Raw genomic sequence first — 15,728 nt, 5'->3', positions numbered from 1 at the left:
AAGCAAATTCCAATAAGGTCTTAGTTAAATAATCAGTCATGATTCCATTAATCCTATAATGTCAAATAAATGTTTTTTTTTTGCAATTAAGTCTAGCGATCAAATCGCATAAATTTCTTGATCTTAATGCTCTCAAGAAAATGACATAACGTATCCGATATCATTCCAGGCGGTACTCGTGCAGCAAAAGCATTTCATCAAAACCTTTGGGTCTAGTGAAGCCTGGATTATCCTTGTCTCTTAAAAAGCAGTAATACTATGCAATTTGATAGCAACTTTAGCGATTTCAATTAAAAACAACATGGACAGGCTATTAATATTTGATTGTTTAAGGCCTATTGGCTTTTATGCGAATCTGAATGGCTTTATCGGTGGGTTTTCGAGCCTTTCTAGCTGGTCTTTGGGCTTTTTTCGAATGAATGATTGTTTTCGTAATCGATTAACGGAATGGATTTGTAAACCATACGGAATCACTATTTACGGAAATAGGATAAGTAACTAATTTATGCAATTCCTCCGGAGAGATGGAATCTATCAGAGATACAATAGAGATTCACGATCGATTGGCTTCGGATATAGCTATAAAATCTTTACGTACATTCAGTACAACTAAACTATCTGGGATTTCGCGTGTTATCAATCCTTCAAAGCATTTCTACATCTTTAAGAAACGTGGACTGGAATGCGGGCGTTCTTCACGTCTCATATGTGTCCAATTGGTTGAGAAACCACCGATCCATTTGGAATTGATACAACTTGAATTAGTCTTTCCCGCCACTCTCTTTATCATGTCGTTATATAAAGAATCAGTATTCATTAACAATAAATGGCCATCTTTACAGGTAATGGATCCAAGCGCATTACGAGCAATCCTTAAGGATAAAAATGTTTTCTACAAATCCACAATAGCTCTTCCGTGCCGTTACTTTGTAATGGCAATTTCCTAATTTTTGTATTTTCCGTACAGCTTGTAGCCTTTATTTCAAGCAATTCTTGTATAGCTTGCATTCATTATTTCCCATTTCTTGTAAGGCTTGCAATGGCAAGAATTGGATTAGTAACGCTACAAATAGAATTAAGAGTTTCGGGTTAAACATTTCCAGTATTCATAAGTTATGTTGTCTAATTGTTGTCTTAAGCTTTCTTTCGTTAAGTAATTTCTGTGAAAATCGTAATTTCATTGCCGAACATCCCAAAGAAAGGAAAAATCAAAGAAAAACTCGCATCAGAGTTGTTTTTTTTCGTTTAATTACCACATAGAAATCTCTCTTCTAATTAATATTAATAATAATAGAATAATATTTGGGTATATAGCTCAGTTGGTAGAGCATTGGACTTTTAATCTAATGGTCGCAGGTTCAAGTCCTGCTATACTCAGAAGCATTAAAACATTAAATGCTTTAGGCAGATGGTACCGTCTAATGGAGATTATTATGCCATGATAATCTCCAATCCAGACCGCCCTTTTGTGAAAAAGGGCAAACATGAGCTCATCCCTTCGTTTAACCGCGATAAAGAAAACAAAAGATTCAAAAAAAACATAATGGCAAATCATTTTTTCCTTTGTTTCTTTTAGGGAGTGAAAAGACAAAAAATTGGTCAGGGATTTTCGGAAGAAAAAAATACTATTACTATCAGAATTTACGATGTAATTTTAATGTCATATAATGGAGGCTGACCTTCAATTTCATATCTAAATATCATTGTAGAATTATTTGCTTTTATCCATTAACGTCAGAAAGTTTAAATCGCCCAGCAGGTCATAAAAAACTTAGCTCAAGCAAAGCAAAGAAATAAACATTGCCAAACAAAGCAATAAAGCGCAAGGAAATAAAATGGTTTAAGTTGACTCAAATTAAAAGAATTGCAATTAATACCTTACTCGTCTATTCGTTTCTTATCCATTTTTGCCAATTAAATCAAATAACAAAATCCCATAAAACGAAGCAAAAAGTAGTTGCATTGGGCTCATTTTGAAATTTGATTCTATGATTTAAAACTATATAAATGTTAACTCGTTTGCGTAGTTTTTCATCTTTCAATTATACCTATCTATTTTTCTCCGTCTCTGCATAGCTATGGATACATATTTGGCTTTAGCGCTCCATTTACTTAGTTTATTCCGTTAAAACTTACTTTCTTTCAAATAAATACGAACTAACATGGCGAGAAAAATTTCATCCCTTTCCTCTATATCAATCACATAGTGAACTTTATGAGGTTACTTTCCAAAGGAATGGCTTCAAATTCTGAGAATGAGAAGATAGGAATTATTATGTTCAATAATGATACCGTCATTAAAAAAGAAGATATGGTTAAATACACTGGATTTTTTATGAATGTTCCTATGGAAAAAGCCATGTCAAGTTACATTTTTTTAGCATTGATGGCTCAATTGGATAGAGTGCCTGGCTTCGAACCAGGTGGTTAGAGGTTCAAGTCCTCTTCGATGCACACGCAAGACACATCGCTGTCTATTCTTAGTTTTGGCCCTCAAAAGCCTTAATTACTTTGGTTTACTTACTTATTAATCTATATGTCTATTCGATGCGAAACCAACGATTTCAGGTCCAGGGGCTTTTTTGTTTGTTTTTTACCTGTGCCATTAAGCATTAGGGATATTTGGTAGTTGATTTAATGTGGAAACAAGAAAGTAAACCTTTGTGAAATGAGGAAATTCAAAGCTAGCCCAATGCACATCGACAGGAAAGTTTGGTATTTTGACGTCGACTGTTTGTCTTTTAAAGGTACGTGAACTGGGTTTAGAACGTCATAGGACAGGCCCATATTCAGTGCAGGCGTTAAAGCAACTATTTGTTTTTTATGCCGTTCTAATAAATAAAAGAAAAGTAGTTTTTTAAAAACCAATCCTCTCGTACCCCTTAAGCAATGTGGCAGAGAACCTTTTTTGTTTATATAGTGTCTTGGCCGGGTGCTTGGATTTGGACCAAGCACGCTTCTCTAGCTTTCATAGCCTAGTCTGAGATTATACTGTTTGATACGAAATGATCGTTTCCGACTTGCAGACGTCGTATCTTCTTTTATTTCGTATCCGCTCTCTATATCCACTGGTTTATCTAGGCATATCGTCGGTTATTTTATTTCTATGCTTTCCTACCCACGTAACATTACAAAAGGTGCAGCAACGGCGACGATGTGACAGGATGGAGTTAGAGGGAAAGAGCTATGGAAGTAAAAAGAATTCCATTCCAAGGGAAAGAAAATATCAATAGCCTATCCTTTAAGCACTCGTGAGAAACCCATCTCTCCTAAAGAACACGTGTGAGAAATATTTCTTTTTAGCAATTTCGTCGTCTGTAAGGCTTTGACCATTCTATGCAACCACTAAAAAGCTCTGGAAACACTAGAGTATAAAAAGAAAACACCGAGATGAAAACATTCTCTAAGAACCACATCCCGTTCTTCTTAGATAGAGGATTCGCCTTATCCTACGCCATCATGTGAAAGTCGTTTTCATAGTTTAAGGATCCAACCGATTCTAGACAATCCCTTTCTATATGGCATAACATAAAAGGTGCTATAAAAGACACGTAACCAACCAAATTGCGTGAAATGGGTAAATTGATCCGGTTAGGGCTACCAAAGATTAGAGCTGGAGCATTGGGTTCAATCTTTGATTGTAAATCTCTAAGAAAATTTTCCTTACAACTTATAGAAATTGAAGAGAAATTTTGGGAAAGATTTAAATGCATGTGAAAAGGGGCTAATTGATAAGAGGTTGAGAAGAAATAAACGGACTGTGATAAGTGAGTTGAAGATATGAGAGATTAATGGAAAGTGGTAAGATTAAAAAAAGAGATACAAAATCATACGATAGCTTGCTAAGCAGTGCAGGGTCCACGGGGTTGCACATATTTGTACTAATAAGTTCAAAACAACATGATCGAAATCATAGGGTCTTGCACCGACCTTCATATTGCTTTGCTAGGCTGTGCGCATATAGTTTTAGAACATAGATGGTGTGAACCATAAACTACTGGATTAATGCATCAATATGACATTGATTTCTATTGTTTGAGATAAAAACTCATGAGCGAGGCTATCATACAAGAAAGTTGCATGGCTTTCGGGGTATTCAAGACTAGGCCCTCCCTCACAAGCTGCATCTGCGTGCTCAATTACCTTGCTGATCAACACTTGCTTTAATTGCTGACCTGCAACGCATGGGCGGAGAAGAAGAAGGAATGCTGGAAGAGTAAACTGTGAGGAGTGCTTCTCAAGATACTCACAAACGGCATGAAACAACAGTTTTTCCATGGATATAATCTTCCAACTTGCTCAGAAGATCTGTACTGAATTGTAAAACTAAAGAAATAGACCCATCAAAAGCATATAATTCCAAAAGCTTCATAGAATCCAATAAACCGTAACCTTCTAAGTCATTCACGTACTTCTCAACCAAGCGTTTACTAGTGCTTTTGAAAGGTTCCATATAGCTTTTATCAATCACTTTCTCCACGTTACTGCATTTGGCCACCATGACATCTTTGAAGACACAGGGACTAAACACACCATCACTTGCATTGTCTTTCAATACCAGCCTCATAGGTTTGGTTAGCCCCTATTAGAAATGTTCATCCTAATAGAATTAGGTATTCCATCAGGTAGTATCATTCGCTAATGTAATTCATTCTGCTTTCATGTCGGGATTGGTTCTTACTTGCATATCCCTATTCCACCTTATACCAAACGCTGATTTTGTAGCCGCCGCACAATTGCTCATTTATGTAGGAGCTATAAATGTTTTGATTGTATTTGCTGTAATGCTTACTGGTAGAACAGTAGGATCCAACTCCTATCCAACCAAAGAGTCTGGTATTACCCGGCGGCTTGCGCAACTCTTTTTGTATCACCAACCCTAAAACACAGAATGGTCTTACGATTACTTTTCAATTGATCAATCAAAAATTATTGAAGAGTTGGTTAAAAAAAGTGATATTAAACAGATCGGCTATGAATTATTAACAAAATTCTTGGTTTCTTTTGAACTTCTTTCTATAATTCTTTTAGTTGCTTCAATAGGAGCTATCACCGTGGCCCGTGAGGAACGAACGGACGTAATGGACAAAGGAGTTGTTACGCCTCCACCTTCCTCCCAGCATAAATCCTCATCGTGTCGATCAATGATAATTGGTTCAAAATTCTACTAATACTTGAATGATCAAGTTTTTTTGATACATCACGCTAGAGCACGAATTAATGTTAGGCGCCTATCCATTCCGTGTTGGTTTCTTCGGATTAATCACGAGTCGAAATATGGTGCGAGCACTCATGTGTATTGAGTTGATTTTCAATGCGGTTAATATGAATTTTACAGCATTTTCCAACTCTTTTGAAAGTCCACGATTAGAGGGAGAAATCTTTTCCCTATTCATAATAGCTGTAGCAGCCGCCGAAGCTGCCATTGGATTATCTATTGCTCTAGTAATTTATCGAAATAGAGGATTAATACGTATTGAGTTTATTGAAATGGTGATGAATCAATAGATATATTAAAAGAAATTACCGGCTTAATTCTAGATTTTTTGTTACACTTGACTGAGAGGTCTTTGTCAAACCCTCTATCGGTGAACTGATTCTTCTATTTAAAAGATTATGCTGCATCTGTCTCAATCTCCATTAATTAATCTGGTTAAACATCCCCATGCTGGCAATACCACAGGTCACATAATTTGGTAGTTGCTTGGGAAACGCGAGGCGAAAGGTTTGGTTTGCAAGAAAACACTTTCTTTAAGGGCTACAGCAATCGTACTTATCTAAAGCTAACGCTTCTCTCTGGCACTCACCTTTTATCTTCCATTGCTTAAGTTTTGTTCAATCCACAAACACACCCGGATTAATAAGGAATGCACCTGCCTTCACACCCTATAAAGAATAAGTTTTCTTATTAAAAAGGCCAGAACTAAACGATTATTAGAAATGGACCAGTACAGCCTCATAGGTTTGTTTAGCCCATACCCTGAAATGAGAATAAGAAACGGTCTGGTTAGTCCCTTTATTAGCTTTTCAGTTACATAAAGCGTTTCAGCCTTAAGTCGTTATTTCCTAGTTTTTGTTAAGTATGGTTTGCAGCACTAAAAGTTGGACTTGCAAAGCCAAAAGTTGGATTAGCAACACTAAAAGTTGGACTTGCAAAGCCAAAAGTTGAATTAGCAACGTTAAGATTAAGAGTTTCAGGTTAATCCCGTCAGCTAGCCTCGTATGTTTGGTTAGTCCTTTCATTAGCCCCAATGTTCATCTTAATGAGAATAAGAAACGGTTTAGTTAGTCCTTTTATTAGCTTTTCAGTTACATTTAGTTTTTTTGAGTTAATAGGAAAAGGCCAGAACTAAACGATTATTAGAAATAGACCCGTACAGCCTCATAGGTCTGGTTAGCCCCGGCAATACATAGCCCCAATGTTCATCTTAATGAGAAATTTTACTACTTTTCTATATTGGGAAATTGCTTGAAATAACGGCTACAAGCCATACAATGCAAAATTGCTTGAAATAACGCAATACAAAAATTAGGAAATTGCTTAAAGCAACGGCTACAAGCTATACGGAAAATACAAACAATTAGTAAATTGCTTGAAATAAAGGCTACAAGCTATATGGAAAACGTTGAAGCAAGGAAGGGCTGTAGCGGTAAAAGCAAGCGCAGCAAGCAAGCGAGGAGGCAGAACCTGCATTGCTCTTTCTAGCAGGAAGGCAGAAGCGTGCAGTTCCTCTTTCAAAATGCCGTTCCACAATTCAGCTAATTAGCGAATTATGAAGTGATTGGCCCAAAAGGTTCCAGCTTACGGATGCATTCAATCCAAATAGCTTCTTTCACCGAACCCGAAACTAATAAATGAACAAATCCGTAGCCTCGGAACGAAAAGATCCGTTTCTTTCGGCATACCTTTTATAATCTTATCCAAAACCATATATGCAAATCCATTTTCCACTGTCTTACAAAGTGTTTCCATACTTTTATGCTTTTATGTGGATTTAGGCCATTATAATAGAACTTATTTTAAGGCATCTTTTGGGATTCAATGGCACATTCAGTAAAAATATATGACACTTGTATTGGTTGTACACAATGTGTTAGAGCCTGTCCGACAGATGCACTGGAAATGATACCCTGGGATGGATGCAAAGCCAATCAGATAGCTTCTGCTCCCAGAACAGAAGACTGCGTAGGTTGTAAGAGATGCGAATCCGCTTGTCCAACAGATTTCCTAAGTGTACGTGTTTATCTTGGAGCTGAAACGACTCGCAGCACGGGTTTAGCTTATTAATTAGTTGTATCAAAGATTATTAGTCAAATACTACTTTTTTCTTTTTCTTATACCATTACCGATTCATACTCGAATCTTTATAAAAGATCTTGATATGAATCGGAATGATATGAGTCAGAATGCTGATCTGAACTTACCAAAAAACTTTCAAGACAATTAAATTATCACCCATGATGAGTAACGTACCTCGGCTAACGATAATCGTTCTCTTCCCAATTTTTGCGGGTTTCTTGATTCCATTATTTCTTCAGAGTGAAGGCAGTAGAATGGTCCGGTGGTACACCTTAGGCATTTGTACATTAGAATTTGCATTAATCACTTATATATTTTATTGCCATTTCCATATTCACGACCAATCCATTCAATTACTTGAAAATTTTAGTTGGATTGACTCTATTCAATTCCATTGGAGGCTAGGCATAGATGGGCTTTCCATGAGTCTGATTCTACTTACGGGTCTTGTTACTACTGCAGCAGTGTCGTCGGCTACTTTGGCCAGTCACTAAAAATACACATTTGTTTTATTTTTCAATGCTAGTTATGTATAGTGGTCAAATAGGACTATTTGCATCTCGAGACATTCTTCTCTTCTTCTTTATGTGGGAATTAGAATTGATCCCAATTTATTTACTTCTCTCTATATGGGGCGGAAAGAGACGTCTCTATTCGGCTACAAAATTCGTTTTATACACAGCTTAGGTTCCGTCTTTCTCTTAGTTGGAGCTATAGTTATGAGTTTTTATGGGAGTGGAACACCGTCCTTCAACATTCAAGACTTGATTGTGAAGCCATACCCCGTTTCATTGGAATTACTTTTGTACACAGGATTCCTAGTAACTGTAGCAGTAAAATTACCAATCTTTCCTTTTCACACCTGGTTACCGGATACTCACGGAGAAGCCCATTACAGTACGTGTATGTTGTTAGCTGGAGTGCTCCTAAAAATGGGTGGGTATGGATCAATTCGAGTCAATATGCAAATTCTATCTCAGGCTCATTCGAGAATTTCGTGGTGGTTGGTATTGATAGGATCAATCCAAATTGTTTATGCTTCTTTAATTTGTTCAAACCAATATAATCTAAAAAAAAGAATTGCTTATTCATCCATTTCCCATATGGGATTCGTAGTCATTGGAATAGGTTCTTCGACAGATACAGGTCTTGACGGGGCCCTCTTACAAATGCTTTCCCATGGATTGATAGGCGCAGCTCTATTTTTTTCCGCAGGAGCTTGTTATGACCGAACGCGGACCCTTTCCCTTGACCAACTCGGTGGAATAGCCATTTCAATGCCTAAATTATTCGCCATGTCTAGTGCCTTTTCAATGGCATCCTTTGCCTTACCGGGAATGAGCGGTTTTGTATCCGAGTTATTAGTTTTTCTAGGAATAGTTACCAAGACAACTTATTCCCCCTTTTTCAAAATACTGGTGACTGCAATGGAAGCAACCAGTATAGTATTAACCCCTATTTATTTATCATCAATGTTGCGTAAAATATATTTTGGCTATAATAAAGTTAATTACTTAGACTTGTCCCTAAATGATATTGGACCAAGAGAAATTTTCATTTTGATTTGTTTTTTATTACCGATTCTGGGTATCGGTTTGTACCCCAACATGATTCTACCCGTGTGGAACAGCCAAGTAGTCACTGTTTTTCCTTGATCGATAATTTCGCGATGAAAGGTGTTGTATCATTTTCATTTTTTTTTATCTATTACTATTTAATCAATAAAATAGAGGATAAAAATTTTGTTAAAAAATGTTTATATATGGAAAACTTTGATGGGGAATCCACTTAACTTAGGATTCCCCATAAGATTTCCTATATATTCTTTTTAGCATACTATGCTTTTGCCAGTGCCCATCTCATTGTTACTGCCACGTAGCATCCTCACCTGTTTACTGCTCGCATTCAATTTTCACACAAAACTCTTTTGTAACCAGATCAGATTATTGAATTAATCAAATTATTTGATTAATTCAATAATCTGATTAATTCAACCTTTTTCACTGTTTCTAAACTAACCAGCCGTAATTATGCAAACCAATTCCCAATAGATTAACCCCTAAGAAACGGATCCAAACCAAGAGAAATCCTATGGATGCTATTGCAGCGGGTACTTGCCCTCTCCAACCATTAGTCATTCTAGCATGAATATAAGTAGCATATATTAACCGAGTCACCAGTGCCCAAGTCTCTTTAGGATCCCAGCTCCAATAAGATCCCCATGCCTCGTTAGCCCACACTGCCCCGGACAGAATACCAATAGTTAAAAGAGAAAATCCTAAACTAATCATTTGGTAGATCCATTGGTCCATCCGATTAACCAACTGGTACTTACCTAGGTTTAGAAATAATTGAAAAAAAGATTCTTTTACAGCATCATTTTTTGTTCCTATTGGTTTGAAAAAATCCTGGGCTATACACCAAGTGGATATCAAATGAATAGTATTGCGGTTGAAAGCAAGTACGGAACATTCTTTTTTGGAACTGGAATAAATAATTGATAGAGACACTGCTAGCAAAGATCCACGTAACAGGGTTGCGTAATTCAATGACATCATACTCACATGCATTACTAACCAGTGCGACTGCAAGGCGGGTATCAACCGTGTCTGTCGTTCCATCCCCCCGGGAAGACCTGAAGTTGCAAATCCATGGATCAATGTGGCACCCGATGCTGTAACTGTGCTTGACCAACCATCCCGATCTTTAAGAGCAAGAATGAAATAAATTAAGGAAGAACTCCATGAAATGAAGATAAGTGATTCATATAAGTTACTTAGTGGCAGGTGTTTAGAATCTATCCAACGAGTAATCATAAGGGCAGTTGTGCACGCAAAAGCGATTACCATGCTCTTATGACTGAAATTTCTTTCAAGCTTTTTAGATTTGCCAATTGAATAGACCCATTCAGACAAAGTAGTGAAGAAAAGCATGAACAAAGAAATATAAGCAAATATTTTTTCTGTATCAGTGTGCATCGTGTCGATAAAGAATTCTTGATATTTTCATTTTTGTTACTCAATCCATATTTAGGTATCCATTGTATTCATACTCTGAATTTATACTCAGTTGAATTTATTAGCAAATAGATTTTTATGGTATTCCTCACTAATCAATAATTTTTATAGATTCCTTCATTTCTCCGATCCGTACTCGGTAACGAGCCAAAGAATCTCCTTCTGTTTGAAATTGGATTTTCCAGTCCGATTCGTCGTAGCATTCGTAATGATCCACTTTTCTTAGATCCCATTGAATTCCCGAACCTCGTAGCATTGGACCTGATAATCCCCAATTGATAGCCTCTTCTCTTGCGATGAAACCGATTCCTTCGACCCGTCTAAGAAAGATTGGGTTATTCGTAATGAGTCGTTCGTATTCGTTAATTTTTGGTAGGCAATAGTGACAAAATTCTAAGCATTTGTCTACCCACCCGTAGGGTAAATCTGCGGCTACCCCTCCGATGCGAAAATAATTGTGCATCATTCGCATACCCGTGGCAGCTTCAAATAAATCATGAATCATTTCTCTTTCTCGAAATGTGTAAAAGAAGGGGCACCAACATCTGCCATAAAGGGACCCAACCATAATAAATGGGAAGCTATTCGGCTTAATTCAAGCATAATCACTCTGATATAACTAGCTCTTCTAGGTACTTGAATATTCGCCAACTTTTCTGGCGCATTCACGGTTACTGCTTCCGTGAACATAGTAGCTAAATAATCCCATCTTGTGACATATGGAAGATATTGCAAAATCGTTCGGTTTTCAGCAATTTTTTCCATCCCTCTGTTCTTCATCGAAAAATCAAAAAAAATTGAAATTGATCCTGGCTATGATGGTCTATATGTTGATGGACTGTTTCTATATCTTACCAATAAATAAGTTAATGGACTGTTTCATAATGTTCAACGTGTTGATGGACTGTTTCTCTATCTCATAATACTTACTAATAAGCTGTTGATGGATATGTATAACAATGTGAAAAAGGGATAAGAAAGAACCAAAGGACATTTGTTTTTAAAGAAAAAGAAGAAGATCCAATGCATTGGTTATGGTTTCGGTAAATGCATTGTACCATATTTCTTTCTTAATAAAAAAAGATGTTTCTAATTAAACTGTTTATAAGAGTTAAATGGGACAAATACATTGGTTATGGTTTCGGTAAATGCATTGGCTATGTTTTTGATAAATGCATGGGTTCTGGTTTCAGTAAATATATTATCTATGGTAAATGCATAGGTTCTGGCAATGATAAAATCATATCAAATATGTCTTTCATATAGTCAATCTTATTTGAAAGTAAATACATCGTTTTTTAAATGCATTGGTTCCGAGGAAAGCACTAGTTCAGGAGACTATATCAAAAACCAATAAGGAGAAAAGCCACTAAAAAACCAATAAAAACAGTTGTAATGACTATCGTACTTACCTAAAGCGTTAGCTTCTCGTCAATTCCTTCTATTTTCAGCCATACTTTACTCTCCTGCAATGAATCCTTTGGTTTCCGGTAGATGGAAGATCTGCATGAGCGATACAAGAATTCTTGTATAATAACAATCTTTGGTATCCGGAATGTAAGATGATTCGCCTTGCCAGTGGCCGTTCCGCTTACGGTTGTTAGTAAAAGCTAATAACTTACTAAGAAATCATCATCAACCTTTACGAATAGCCAATTTAAAGCTCTGGCTATTGTCAGAATGCACTGCTGTATAGATTCAATAGCTAGCCGAGAATACATAATGGGTGCCGGTTTTTATTCTTCTCATTGAATTTCATGCATATGGAAGATAGGAAAGAAAACTGAAAACCGAGCAAACTTAGGAATCGTTAAAAGGATTATTTAAGCATGATTTCCTTGTCTCTTTCCTGGAAATTTATCTCGTTAACGCAACTATTATTTTGCTTGTGTATGGAACTTTATTCAGTACTTCTAAGCGATATGACTATCCATTGTTAGTACGCAATGTGACTTGGTTAGGTCTACTTAGTGTTATGCGCCTAGGACGGCACGTTTTAAGAGGCAAAGATTGGAAACTGTTGTCTAAATGGACTCTTTGACCCACAGGAATTGAAAACTGTTGTTGGGAACTATAGCATAGGAGCTATTTACTCGCTGCAGGACTAATTGCGCACAGTAAAAGCAAGGTAACTTTTTTTGATGTTTCGGAAGGCACTTGGGTTTGAACGCTACTGTTTATGTGCGGTCATTTCTTTATAGGTTGTTACGATGAGCGGCTTTCGCGTGCGTGGCGCTAAACGGCGAATTAAGTTTCGGATGTGCAATCCAGGGATCACCTAAATAAATCTCTTATATACCATAACAATTAACTTTGATAGTAATAAGGAATAGCTGTCCAATTTTTGACAACTGGAGCTTTGTAAATCAGTAAGGTGAAAGATCCTGCCATAATGTATTCCAGAAATTATATCAGGCAATTGAAATTGGGCATGCAATAATGTCTTTTGGCATGGATAGTTTTGGGGAAAGGGTAGTGGAAAATAACTTAATGTTTTATAAACGGACGTGCTAGAGCATTTTTAGGATGTTGCACTTATTCGATTAGGGAAAAAGAAATCATATAAAATGAGCAAGCCAGTGAAATATCGATAAGAGCTGACAAATCGATAAGTTCATCTAATCAATTTCGGCTGATGAATCAAATCCATTTCTCCGGAGGTTGGCTAAGAGAGTCGCAATGAGACCTTAACAATCGGATATAAATCAAATAAATTGCAATATATATGGGTTTTCAAACATCGAACTTCCTGGCCTATACAGTGATAATAATTAGGTTATTTTAGCAATTGAACTAACAAAGAGAGCAGCCCAGAGACGAGACTTTTTTAGCTTTGTTTTAAGTATAGGCTCTGGATATAAAATAATAAAGATTTTTTATATCCTTTAAGTGAATGGCTACGTTTAAATCGTTAGACAATATGCTTAGCTAGTAAATTTTATTGCGACACACCCATTTATTAGCCTCATTATATATTTGAAATTGGCGGCTTTAGTGTTCATAGGGATGAAACAACATGATATGAAATTTCATTTATGTCAATGAAACCCCCTTAGTTTATTGTATAACTAAACATTTTCTAATACAAAATAAACCTTTTTGTGGAATATGATTGAAGCCCTTGGGAAACGGGTGCAACAACATTTAATAACGTTAAGTGCATTGCCTGAACACGGCAAATGGACGGACAATGAACGAAGGCATAATATAGGCTATATGCATTGAATATAAAAATAGATGTCCAAAAGGTTAGCTTATGCAAAAAGCACATTCCATTATATACAGGTTTGGTCTTTTTTTGTTTCGTCAATTCTTAGAAGTTATCATAAATGAGCCATATGCAAGGAAACTTGCATGTATGGTTCTGACCGGAAGATTAAAATCTATTTCACCGGTTTCTAATAACCTTTATACTGGTCGCTGCCGGCGCACCTATAATGTTTGCTAATTTACTTTATAATACTTGTATAAAAGATGATTTAACCTATTTTTTTGAAATCTTTTTATTGTTAAGTACAGTTAGTATTCCTGCTATGTGCCTTGATTATTTCGGACGGGAAGGATTAAATGCCCCTGAATCTATCGTGCTGATTCCACTTTCCATCCGCAGCATGCCTTTTATGATTTCAGCTTGTGATTCAATTGCCATGTATCTAGCCATCGAGCCCTAAAGCTTATGTTTTTATGTGATCGCAGCCTCGAGAAGAAATTTTGAATTTTCTACAGAAGCTGGCTTAAAATACTTTATTCTAGGTGCATTCTCTTTTGGAATATTATTGTTTGGGTACGACTGGCCAATTACCGATACACATATTTATATGTATTTTTGTCTATATACGTATAGAGGTTCACATACAAACTATTCTATGTATATATAATTTTATTTGTTAGATAAACATCCTTAAGCAATGTCGACAGGCTGATTGACTATGCAGGGAGATTCGATTTCGATCCATATAAACATGGCCTCTATTTCATTTCACGATGGATAAAGTCCTCAGCGCAGAGTTGGAATTAGAAAGAATAGAGCGGAATAGATATCTTTAAGAGTGGAAGTTCCGGAGGTGTGACCGGCGGTAGGGAGGCACACAGAAATTAAATACTTCGACTAAAGGAGCGACCTTGGCTAGTCTACTAAACCCTAAGCTAATGTTATGTGTTTTCTTGGGTCCTTCCAAGGATCCCTTAAGTGCCCTTATCTTTACTTTCTTTTGGAATGAGCGTGACCGGAGACAAGCTGGGAATGGTCGAAGCGAATGGATATCTATTTCATCGGCTGGAGAGGCCCTCTTTAAGACATTCACTGAGATGTCCACTGGGGCTAGGAACACTTAATTACATAAACTTTTGTATATCTATTATGGATTGCTTTGGAGCATACAATAACCTAAACTAAATTGATCGGACAAATTGAGTCTTCGGCCTTGATCATATAAGCCATTGGTCCGATTTAATGTAAAAAGATGAACTATTTATCGGTTAGGATAAGAGCTGGTGATTACATCTAATAAACCTTATTTCTGTTATTTAAGATTAGACATTGCAGCATTGAGTGGTTAGGTTTTTTGAATATATACGTAAAGAAAATTCCACTGATTTGCTTATAAGCAAAATATCCCCAAATAAAATAGAGAGTACGCTATAAACCCTAACCAACACTCCGCTATGATATAAGGTTATATTAAAAGCTATGAAAGTACGCTTAAGAGCCGTCTAAAGACCCATCTTTTGTCATCGGGCAAGCGGAGTCTGGACAAAAATGTTGTACAATAACTTATAACTATGCTTTAATTAAAAAAAATTACTATATGAGCTGGCTGTTGTGAGGGCAAGGGTCCATTTAATTTGCATCGCGATGCATCGCGAATAAAATCAGCTATCTTTCTTTTACGGTTTGGAAAGCCCATGGTGCAGATTGCTTGGAATCTTAGGACCTAAAAATAGCTTTTTTTGGCTGAATGTAATAAACTTTTTTTCGTCTGCTTGCCATACTTGACCGAATGGATAGGGTGAAAAAATGAAAAGGCAATGCAATTCAAACTTGTAACCAAAGAAAATAAACTGTCGTCTATTTCTATGGAAAGCAAAATTTCATTAGACAACATTTCCAAACCACCCGTATACGCATACACGAATAAATAAATGTCTAATCATAAATATATCTATAGACATAAAAAGAAATCTATTCGCATATACAAATATTCTTGTGCGGTTGTTCTTTGAGACCTTTTTGAGGTTGACTTGGTGTCTCTCTATTGAGTTATCTCCATGATACGCGCAATATTATTATGGCTTATATGCGTTGCGAAGAGGAACTGAAAATGGATTAACCTAAGAGATTTAAATAAAGCAGGTTTTCTCTCTTTTGCCTCGGAAACGCTGGCAGACAGAAAGGCAAGCAAGATTAGGAT

At 36.5% G+C, this 15,728-nt stretch overlaps 2 non-coding genes across 2 annotated transcripts; both read left to right on the top strand.

The window, feature by feature from the left end:
- The first annotated feature begins 1,304 nt into the window (after positions 1–1,304).
- TRNAK-UUU (transfer RNA lysine (anticodon UUU)) lies at positions 1,305–1,377 on the top strand. The gene has a single exon. It is a non-coding gene; the product is annotated as a tRNA-Lys (tRNA).
- Positions 1,378–2,380: 1,003 nt separating this feature from the next.
- On the top strand, positions 2,381–2,454 carry TRNAR-UCG (transfer RNA arginine (anticodon UCG)). The gene has a single exon. It is a non-coding gene; the product is annotated as a tRNA-Arg (tRNA).
- Positions 2,455–15,728: the final 13,274 nt, after the last annotated feature.

This window comes from Lygodium microphyllum, unplaced genomic scaffold (assembly GCF_053477565.2).
Source record: "Lygodium microphyllum isolate KBCC unplaced genomic scaffold, Lygodium_microphyllum_v1.1.10 scaffold_42, whole genome shotgun sequence".
NCBI lineage: Eukaryota > Viridiplantae > Streptophyta > Polypodiopsida > Schizaeales > Lygodiaceae > Lygodium > Lygodium microphyllum.
Note: the sequence above shows the minus strand (reverse complement) of the source record. Positions and strands in the feature narration are given on the sequence as shown.